Below are 10,726 nucleotides of genomic sequence, written 5' to 3'. Positions count from 1 at the left end.
CTAGGGACTTTTCCATTTAGTGCACAACATGTGGGTTTCATGTTGTTGTTGGCATTATGCATTAACATGCTAGGTTTTGAGGAGTTTCCGTTGTCACATTGTGTGGAGGTTCAATAAGCTGGTAGATCTACAGGTTGTAGGATTGATAGTTGTGTTTGGAGGCTAGCAGTGGTGTTTGGAGGCTAGCAGTGGTGGTTGGAGGCTATTTAACTGTTCTTACTCTGCTCAGATGTTCTCCCCACCTACGTGTTGTCTACCTCTTGATGTTTTGTGCCTTTAGTCCCCACAAGCTCGTGAGAACCAAATCATAGTTGTCGTCGTAATCTTATGGAGCACCTGCATTGACAGAGACCTGGAAGGTCTTCTTCAAATTAGAAATAGAATTTGACAGCAGATATGATCCATGCAGCCCACCTAATCTGTCTGTTTTTCAAGACTCTGTCCTCTCACTGCATTAACCTCTGCCTCTTCTCTTGGGACACTATTCCACTTACCCACCACCCTTTCAAAGTGATGGATTGAAATACCCTCTGATTTACAAACGTTTTAAAGGATTTCATCTTGGTGTTAAATGTAGTTACTCAGATGGGCAGTTACAAGTTACTCTTAAACTGGCAGATTCTCAATGTTGTTATGCTCTCTGAATGTGAGGGGCAGTTATGGCTAATGGGGTGTTGAGCGATAATTTAGTTGCAGTTATGGCTGATGGGGTCTTTAGGTTTAATTTAACCCTAAAGAAAGCCGTACTTGTATGATTTGTGTGGGTGCACTAATTGATAAGAGAGAAATTAGAGTTGAAGAAAAACAGCAAAAACACAAAAACGTCTCCAGTCCTTTAGAGACATGTTAGTATCAAAATCCCGGTCCTGAAGGGGTTAAACACGTTTAGAAGTACATTTATTGGGAATAAACTATACAAACCATATATTGTTTTTCAGCGCACCCAGCAGATTCCAAATATACCATTTTTATACGTGTATGTCTCATTAGGTTTGAAAAATAAAGCCAAAAATGGGGGAAAAAAGTGTATTTTTTTCACTTCTGACTCAATAAAAACTAGTTTGTAATTTTATTTTTCTAAACTCTAATATCAAAACCTGTGTTGCTTAATATTTGTAGTAGGTAACCAGTCTAAAATAAACAGGAATTTAGAACCGTAGACTGTTTTTCTAATATTTTATTGCTAAAAGGTCAATTTACTAGACTATCACAAAAGACATCTTTAAATTTAATGCATGGCTGCCATCAATTAAACAGCTCTAGCTGCCTGGGATGGTAAAATATGCCAACAAAACTATATATTTTTAGAAACTACACCCCTAACTGCAGCAAATGAGGTCTTATTTGTATTTGTATCACAAATCTGACGTGCAAAACAAATAAGTGAATATCACACTTACAAAAAAGAAATTAAAAGCAGCAAGTTAATTTGTCATGTGCACTCCAGTCTTGTGCTACTAATACATGCAGCCCCTCATTTGATGCGCCAAGGGGTCTCTCCCAGCCAACTTACGGCACCAGGATTTTAAAAGTCTGTACGAGCGACTCTATTGGTCGCTCGTACAGACTTTTAAACTCCTGGTGCCGTAAGTTGGCCGGGAGAGACCGCTGGTCTCCTGCTCTATCAGTTAAATGTCCGCACAAGCGGCTTTATTGGTCGTTCGTACGGACATTTAACTGATAGAGCAGGGAGACCAGCGGTCTCTCCTGGCCAAGTCACGGCACCAGGAGTTTAAAAGTCTGTACGAGCGACTCTATTGGTCGCCAGCAGGGGGCTCGTCTGCCATCAACCAATGGTTCATAACTGGGGGGCCAGGTTGGGAAATAAAAACAAGAAATGCATTTTATCAAGGTTTTTTTATTCTGCCATTTGTTTATGGTTGATGGGGTCTTTAGGGTTAATTTAGGGGCAGTTATGGTTATTGGGGTCTTTAGGGTTAATTTAATGCTGAGGACTGAAGAGTTAACTTAATCAATTTAATAAGGGTAACTTACGGTTAGGGCTGCAACAACTAATCGATAATGAAAATCGTTGCCAACTAATTATCGTTTCGTTGAATTGGCTTTTAACGATTATAAAACAAGTGTTTTTTCAGAGCAAATGCTCTGAAAAATACCCCTCGTTTTATAATCTGTTTGTGACCCACAGCAGTTCCTACTTACCAGTCCCTCCCATTTCCTATAGCGTCCTGTGAGTATAACGTTAATATTTGGGCTGTTGAAAGGGGTTAATTTAGGGGCAGTTGTGGTTGATGGGGTCTTCAGGGTTAATTTAGGGGCAGTTATAGTTAATGGGGTGTTTGGGGTTAATTTAGGGACAGTTATAGTTAATGGTGTGTTTAGGGTTAATTTAGGGGCATTTGTGGTTGATGGGGTGTTTAGGGTTAATTTAGGGGCAGTTATAGTTAATGTGGTGTTTAGGGCTAATTTAGGGGCAGTTATGGTTAATGGGGTCTTCTCTTCAGGATTAATTTAATGCTGAGCACTGAGGGTTAATTTAATTAAGTTAATGAGGTTAACTTAAGGTGCAGTTAGAGGTAAGGGGGGGCAAACTGAGGGGAATCTAAATCCTGGGGGCAGTGAAGATTAACCCTTTATTTATTTATAAAAGTATTGACTGTGAACGAGTCTGCAAATCTATGAGTGCACTATGGGATATCAGAGGGGTATACGGCATACTTGGGGAGGACGGAGTGACATATCGGGGTATAAGGCATATAGGGTATATAAGGCATGTCTGGGAGGCATTGTGGCATATCTAGGAGGCAGTATGGCAAGCCTGGGCTCAAAAGTGCATAACTGGGGGGCCAGGTTGGGAAATAAAAACAAGAAATGCATTTTTATCAAGGTTTTTTTTTTTTTTATTCTGCCATTTGTTTTTAACATCCTATGAAATTATTTGAAATAAATGAAAAATTTACATTTTTTTTATCCGATAAATCGAAAAATAATCGGCCAACTAATCGATAGTTGCAGCCCTGCTTACAGTGCTGTTAGAGGTAAAGGGGGGTAAACGAAGGGGCATCTAAATCCTGGGGGCAGTGAAGATTAATCCTGTATTTATTTATAAAAGTATTGTCAGTGTGCTGTAACGAGTCTGCGAACGAGTCTGAGGGCACTATGGGATATCTGGGGGTATAAAGCATATCAGGGGGTATAAGGCGTATAGGGTATATTAAGCATATGTGGGGAGGGCAGAGTGGCATATCTTGGAGGCAGTGTGGCAAGCCTGGGCTCAAATATGGGGGGGGGCAGGTTGGGAAATTAAAACAAGAAATGCATTTTTATCAAAGTTTTTTTATTCTGCTATTTGTTTTTAACATCTTGTTTATTGAATTATTTTAAATAAATGAAAAATTTACATTTACTTTTTTTATTCGATTAATCAAAAAAATAATCTGCCAACTAACCGATTATAGGGCTGCAACTAACTATTATTTCCATAATCGATTAGTTGGACGATTATTTTTTCGATTAATCGGATAAAAAAAAAATTCATGTATTTAAAATAATTTAATTAACGTGGGATGTTAAAAACAAACAGCAGAATAAAAAAACACAATACTTTTATAAATAAATACAGGGTTAATCTTCACTGCCCCACGGATTTTGATTCCCCTCAGTTTGCCCCCCCCCTTTTGTTTATTGCTAATTTAGGGGCAGTTGTGGCTGATGGGGTATTACAAGTTAATTTAGGGGCAGTTATGGTTAATGGGGTCTTTAGGGTTAATTTAATGCTGAGGACTGGGGGTTCATTTTATTTAATAAAGTTAACTTAAGGCGCAGTTAGAGGTAAAGGGGGACAGACTAAAGGGAATCTAAATCCTGGGGACAGTGAAGATTAACCCAGTACTTATTTATAAAAGTATTGTGTCAGTGTGCTGTGAACGAGTCTGAATCTATGAGGGCATATCTGGGGAGGACGGAATGGCATATCTGGGGGTATAAGGCATACTGGGGTATAAGGCATATCTGGGGAGGACGGAACGGCATATCACGGTTCACAGTGGCATATCAGAGGGTATAAGGCATATAGGGTGGCATATCTGGGGGTATGTGGCATATCTGGCAGGCAGTGTGGCAAGCCTGGGCTCAAATGTGCATAACTGGGGGGGCAGGTTGGGAAATAAAAAAGTTGTTTTTTTTCTGCTGTTTGTTTTTAACATCCTGTTTGTTTAATAAATTATTTTACATACATGAAAAATTGACATTTATTTTTTTATCCGATTAATCGAAACAATAATCGTCCAACTAATCGATTATGAAAAACATGATGCTTGTAAACATTTCCCCATGTACATAGATCATCAATAGGCCACTGAATCAAACTTTTTGGTAAGGCCCCTGCCCCTTAATATGCCTATTTCATAGACTACATATGGGCAGAAATTAAGGATAACAACTACCGATGAGCCATTTCTGTTTGGCGATTGCAAGCTATTGGTCTAATGTGCAACGGCAATAAGGTTGATAGTACATTGTTACTGGCTGGCACGGCTGTCAGGGTAATGGCATTAACACATCCATAGTGAAATATATATTCATATTGGAGGGGTCCAAAATGCGTCATTCAAGGTCCAATGATACCGGGCTCAGTCCTGGAAATAAGAGATGCCGAGGAAGGATGTGATGGATTAGTACTTGAAAGTTATTAAAGACATGCTAAGGAATCGAAGGACAACAGTAATAACGGTTGAACGCTGAGTAGTGGGTGTTATTTCAAAATCTATAATTTGCTTATTATGGGAAAATAGAAACCTTTAGAAATTATAGGGTATGCTATCACATGACTTAAATTACATTGGGCCCACATAAAGTGGATTACTTAAAATCCAGTTTTACAATACACAATCTGTGTATGACATCTTAAAAGCAGAAGCTCTGTAGTAAGGTCCCAGCCATGTAGAGCGATCTGTGAACAATGGTACCTGTAGTTATACAACATGAAGGAAACAATAACAAAAAATGCAGGTGTTTCTCAAATTTATTCTGATTTTATGATGTTAATTGGAAACCACCGATCTTGATACACTTGGCCAGGGCTCCGTCCATCCTTCAGGCCATCCAGTCTGGAGTGACAAAGGAAAAGCCAGAGAGACTCTGGCTGCCTGATGAAGAGGACGTGCAAGATGCAGAGGACATGTCACATGAAGAGGACATATAAGATGATGAGTCCTCTGTGGTGTCCAAAACTAATGGAATCTCTTGGAGTGTCTGCAAGCGGAGATTTGGTGTTGATGGCTGGTACGGGGGAGTTGAAAGGCAGCTCTCAATATCCTCCCACTCAATGTTCTGGAAGAATGGATGCTGCTTAATACATCCTGCAGTCGAGAGGCGATACTGAGGATCTTTCCTCAAAAGATGCTTCAACATGTCACCAGCTTCTTCAGAGAGCTGTTTGATATACCGAGGTCTTTCATGTAAAATGGAATAGATTATATAGAATGGTAAAGCCCCGTTAAGCATCTGGAATAGAATCACCCCAAAGGACCACCAGTCCACAGCAACACCGTATGCTTGGTTCTCATGTATTTCCGGGGCCATGTACAAGAATGTTCCACATTCTCCTTCTGCTTCTGCTGTTCCAAAAATACCTTCTGCAACAAGACCGAAATCGCAGATCTTCGCATGGCCCTCTCCGTCAAGCAAGATGTTGTCCGGCTTCAGGTCTCGATGTATAACGCCCCGAGAGTGGAGGAACTGGATGCCACAGATGATTTCAGCTGAATAAAATGCAGCTGTGGTGTCGGTGAGGCAGCCCACCCTGTTCATATATGACTTGAGGCTTCCACCAGCCATATATTCCATCGCAAATAATACGCAGCTCTCGGTTTGGAAGGCTGCATATCCGTGACACAGGAACGGGCTGTCTCGAGCCATCTCCAGCATCCTCCTCTCTTTCAGTAAATCTTGGGGGTTTATGGCTTTCTTGCGGATGGCTTTTTACCGCTACCATGGAATCTTTTCTAGGTACAGAAGCCAGCATGACCTTTCCAAATGATCCTTCTCCTAGTACTGAATGGAAGGTAAAGCCGGAGAGCGTCATGGGGAGAAGGCTCCGAAATCGTTTCGCATTAAGACTGCTTTCCTCCATACTCCTGCGTCTTTTCATTGGAACCTTTCCCCTTCTGCGCTCCTCCAGATGTTCCTCTGCTCTTTCTTTCTCCTGCTGCCTCAGATTCTGGCTGCTTTTCTCGCTGTATCTACACCACTTTTTGTCATGTTCGGAGCTGCCTGTGCTGGTTCTGGGGCGTTGTGTCCTTTGCCCTCTCACACAGGCTGCTCTCCTCCCTCTCTTTAGGAGTATGTTTGGTCCTCTTCCTCGCTCTCCCTCTTTCTTCCTGAGTATTGCTACTCTCTTTCTTCTTTTTGAGGACAGGGACTCTACTGGCCGAGTGCTCCTTGCTCTGATCCGTACTCCTTTTTGCGGTGTTAGTGCAAGCTGTTTTCAGTCTTTTGAAAAACTTGCGCAGTTTTCTGGGGCAGGATCTCTTTACAATCCACCTAAGTCCATGGAGCCGTATGTCTATCCCATGCATGTTTAATACCCTCACCTTAATAACATCACTCATCCTAGGATAACTTTTCACTTCCAGCATTATAGATATTACCTATTGCTACTTAGACTCAGGTATTGTCTTCTCCCATGTGCTCCTTTTTGTATTTACATAAAACATTTTCCCCAGTATGTCCCAATATCTAACAAATCAAGTTAAAAAAAGAAAGGAACAGAAACAAAATTTTCTTAAAAGGCCTTTATAAATGTATCCCATACATGTGTTTGTACATACATGTAGATTGAACATGAGGTCTATGTAGGTGACTGTACACAACATATGCCAGGGTCGGCACGCTTAGATGGTGGAATTAAATGCCATAGTAATATGAGGAAAAACTCAAATGGAGAAAATATATTTTATATTTATTTGAGGGACTTTGAGAGGTGAGATTGCACCTGTGACATGATCTTGACATGTTGGTAGTTACGCTGACAAGCTGCTCTACCACGTATGTATGGATATGTGGTTGGCCCTCCTGAGCCTGCTTTGCCAACGACTTGTCTCATTTGTGGTTGGAACTGAAATGATTTAGGCCCCGCCCACTTGATTCAGCCACGCCTATTATTGCATCATCTGCCTGTTTGTCTCGCTGGCTACACCATGGAGTCCAAGACCATCATCCTACACTGACCTCCACCAGAGGATTTTCATGTTATCTGTAAACTGAACTTCCAATTTAACATGTCAATAAAATTCTGTTAACATTTAGTATAGTTCATGCTGTTTATTTAAAAATATTATTATTTCCCACAAATAACGTATGATATTTAGCAATTATCAGTTAATGTTCTAAGATAACGGGTCAGTTTAATTTGATCAAGGGCAATATCAACGTACTGAGAGCAACAGCTACATTTGGAACGTTGGAACCAATGAAATGTTCTATCAGGTCTATCACCATAGCAACCATAGGAATGGTCTAAGCAGAAGAACCAGGTCAATGGTTGCCATGGTGATAAGATCAACATTGAAACTTTGCACCAAAAAGGAATCATTTTGTTTTCCGTGTATTCTGCGCGACTTTTCAAGCCAGAAATGAAACAGAACCTAAATATCCATTTATGAAATATTACTTTTTACCTTTTGTTTTTTTTTTAGTAAACAAAAATCCATTTCTGTAAGATTAAGCCAGGCTTGAAGGGACTTGTCTCATTTGTGGTTGGAACTGAAATGATTTAGACCCCGCCCACTTGATGCAGCCACGCCCACTATTGCATCATCAGCCTCTGTGATGTCATCATAGGAGGTTATATAAAGCAGGTGAAACTCAGACACTTCTCATTGCTCAGCAGAGCAGGCGAGTGAGAAGATGTTAGATACTCTTCTGATAATCGTGGGGTGCCTCTGCACCTTCACGATGCTTTTATTACTTGTTGGATTAGGAAAACGTAGTGGAGGACGAAAGGCAAATGAAGCCGACCTCCACCTAGAGATTATGTTCGCAATCGAACGCACAAACCACACCATGTTCCAGATACAGACCATAACGGGTCAGTTTAATTTGATCAACGTACTGAGAGCAACTGCTACGTTTGGAACGTTGGAACCAATGGAATGTTCTATCAGTTCTATCACCATAGCAACCATAGGAATTGTCTAAGCAGAAGAACCAAGTCAATGGTTGCCACGGTGATAAGATCAACATTGAAACTTTGCACCAAAAAGGAATCATTTTGTTTTCTGTGTATTCTGCGCGACTTTGGAAGCTAGAAATGAAACAGAACCGAAATATCCATTTATGAAATATTACTTTTTACCTTTTGGAGGTTTTTTTTTAAACAAAAATCCATTTCAGCAAGATTAAGCCGGGCTTTAAGTGACTTACTTAAAATTGAAATTGATGTTTTAGCTAACTGAAGACTATTTAAAATTATGAAGCGTGGCAGTTAACGCCGTGATGACTCCATTAAAAACGATTTCAGCCAATCAAACATTTTCAGGGGGAGTCTTGTTTTTTTCGAGAGGCTCCAACCGTTCCTTGGCCTCCCCTTATAGACTTTTTACGTAAAAAGTGTGTGTGTGTGTGTAACAGAACATATACACGTCACAAATTGCATGCATTCTTTTTTCCTTTTGCTACATCATACAGCATAATATACAGAATTATGCTTTCATTATTTTGCTACATTGTAGCGGTTAACAGGTGACTCTGTGAAGCCACAATGTTGAACAAATATGATACAAAGGGTCTCAAAGCAACGCATAGCGCATTTTGCTCTTTTAAATCTAATGTTATAGAATCATGGAACCTGCCGACAGATTGGCCCCATTCGGCCCCCGTCTACTCGCCCGTTTCTCCTGCTGTAAAGACTCAAACCTTAATCAGTCGTTGGTCTTGTCTTAGATTCAGGAGCCGTATGTCTATCCCATGCATGTTTAATACCCTCACCTTAATAACATCACTCATCCTAGGATAACTTTCCACTTCCAGCATTATAGATATTACCTATTGCTACTTAGACTCAGGTATTGTCTTCTCCCATGTGCTCCTTTTTGTATTTACATAAAACATTTTCCCCAGTATGTCCCAATATCTAACAAATCAAGTTAAAAAAAGAAAGGAACAGAAACAAAATTTTCTTAAAAGGCCTTTATAAATGTATCCCATACATGTGTTTGTACATACATGTAGATTGAACATGAGGTCTATGTAGGTGACTGTACACAACATATGCCAGGGTCGGCACGCTTAGATGGTGGAATTAAATGCCATAGTAATATGAGGAAAAACTCAAATGGAGAAAATATATTTTATATTTATTTGAGGGACTTTGAGAGGTGAGATTGCACCTGTGACATGATCTTGACATGTTGGTAGTTACGCTGACAAGCTGCTCTACCACGCATGTATGGATATGTGGTTGGCCCTCCTGAGCCTGCTTTGCCAACGACTTGTCTCATTTGTGGTTGGAACTGAAATGATTTAGGCCCCGCCCACTTGATTCAGCCACGCCTATTATTGCATCATCTGCCTGTTTGTCTCGCTGGCTACACCATGGAGTCCAAGACCATCATCCTACACTGACCTCCACCAGAGGATTTTCATGTTATCTGTAAACTGAACTTCCAATTTAACGTGTCAATAAAATTCTGTTACCATTTAGTATAGTTCATGCTGTTTATTTCAAAATATTATTATTTCCCACAAATAACGTATGATATTTAGCAATTATCAGTTAATGTTCTAAGATAACGGGTCAGTTTAATTTGATCAACGTACTGAGAGCAACAGCTACATTTGGAACGTTGGAACCAATGGAATGTTCTATCAGGTCTATCACCATAGCAACCATAGGAATGGTCTAAGCAGAAGAACCAGGTCAATGGCTGCCATGGTGATAAGATCAACATTGAAACTTTGCACCAAAAAGGAATCATTTTGTTTTCCGTGTATTCTGCGCGACTTTTCAAGCCAGAAATGAAACAGAACCGAAATATCCATTTATGAAATATTACTTTTTACCTTTTGTTTTTTTTTTTATTAAACAAAAATCCATTTCTGTAAGATTAAGCCAGGCTTTAAGGGACTTGTCTCATTTGTGGTTGGAACTGAAATGATTTAGACCCCGCCCACCTGATGCAGCCACGCCCACTATTGCATCATCAGCCTCTGTGATGTCATCATAGGAGGTTATATAAAGCAGGTGAAACTCAGACACTTCTCATTGCTCAGCAGAGCAGGCGAGTGAGAAGATGTTAGATACTCTTCTGATAATCGTGGGGTGCCTCTGCACCTTCACGATGCTTTTATTACTTGTTGGATTAGGAAAACGTAGTGGAGGACGAAAGGCAAAAGAAGCCGACCTCTACCTAGAGATTATGTTCGCAATCGAACGCACAAACCACACCATGTTCCAGATACAGACCATAACGGGTCAGTTTAATTTGATCAACGTACTGAGAGCAACTGCTACGTTTGGAACGTTGGAACCAATGGAATGTTCTATCAGTTCTATCACCATAGCAACCATAGGAAAGGTCTAAGCAGAAGAACCAAGTCAATGGTTGCCACGGTGATAAGATCAACATTGAAACTTTGCACCAAAAAGGAATCATTTTGTTTTCTGTGTATTCTGCGCGACTTTGGAAGCTAGAAATGAAACAGAACCGAAATATCCATTTATGAAATCTTACTTTTTACCTTTTGGAGGTTTTTTTTTAAACAA

The sequence above is a fragment of the Spea bombifrons genome, chromosome 2, assembly GCF_027358695.1.
Source record: "Spea bombifrons isolate aSpeBom1 chromosome 2, aSpeBom1.2.pri, whole genome shotgun sequence".
Classification (NCBI taxonomy): Eukaryota; Metazoa; Chordata; class Amphibia; order Anura; family Pelobatidae; genus Spea; species Spea bombifrons.
The sequence above is the reverse complement of the archived record's forward strand: the minus strand, read 5'-3'. Positions refer to the sequence as shown.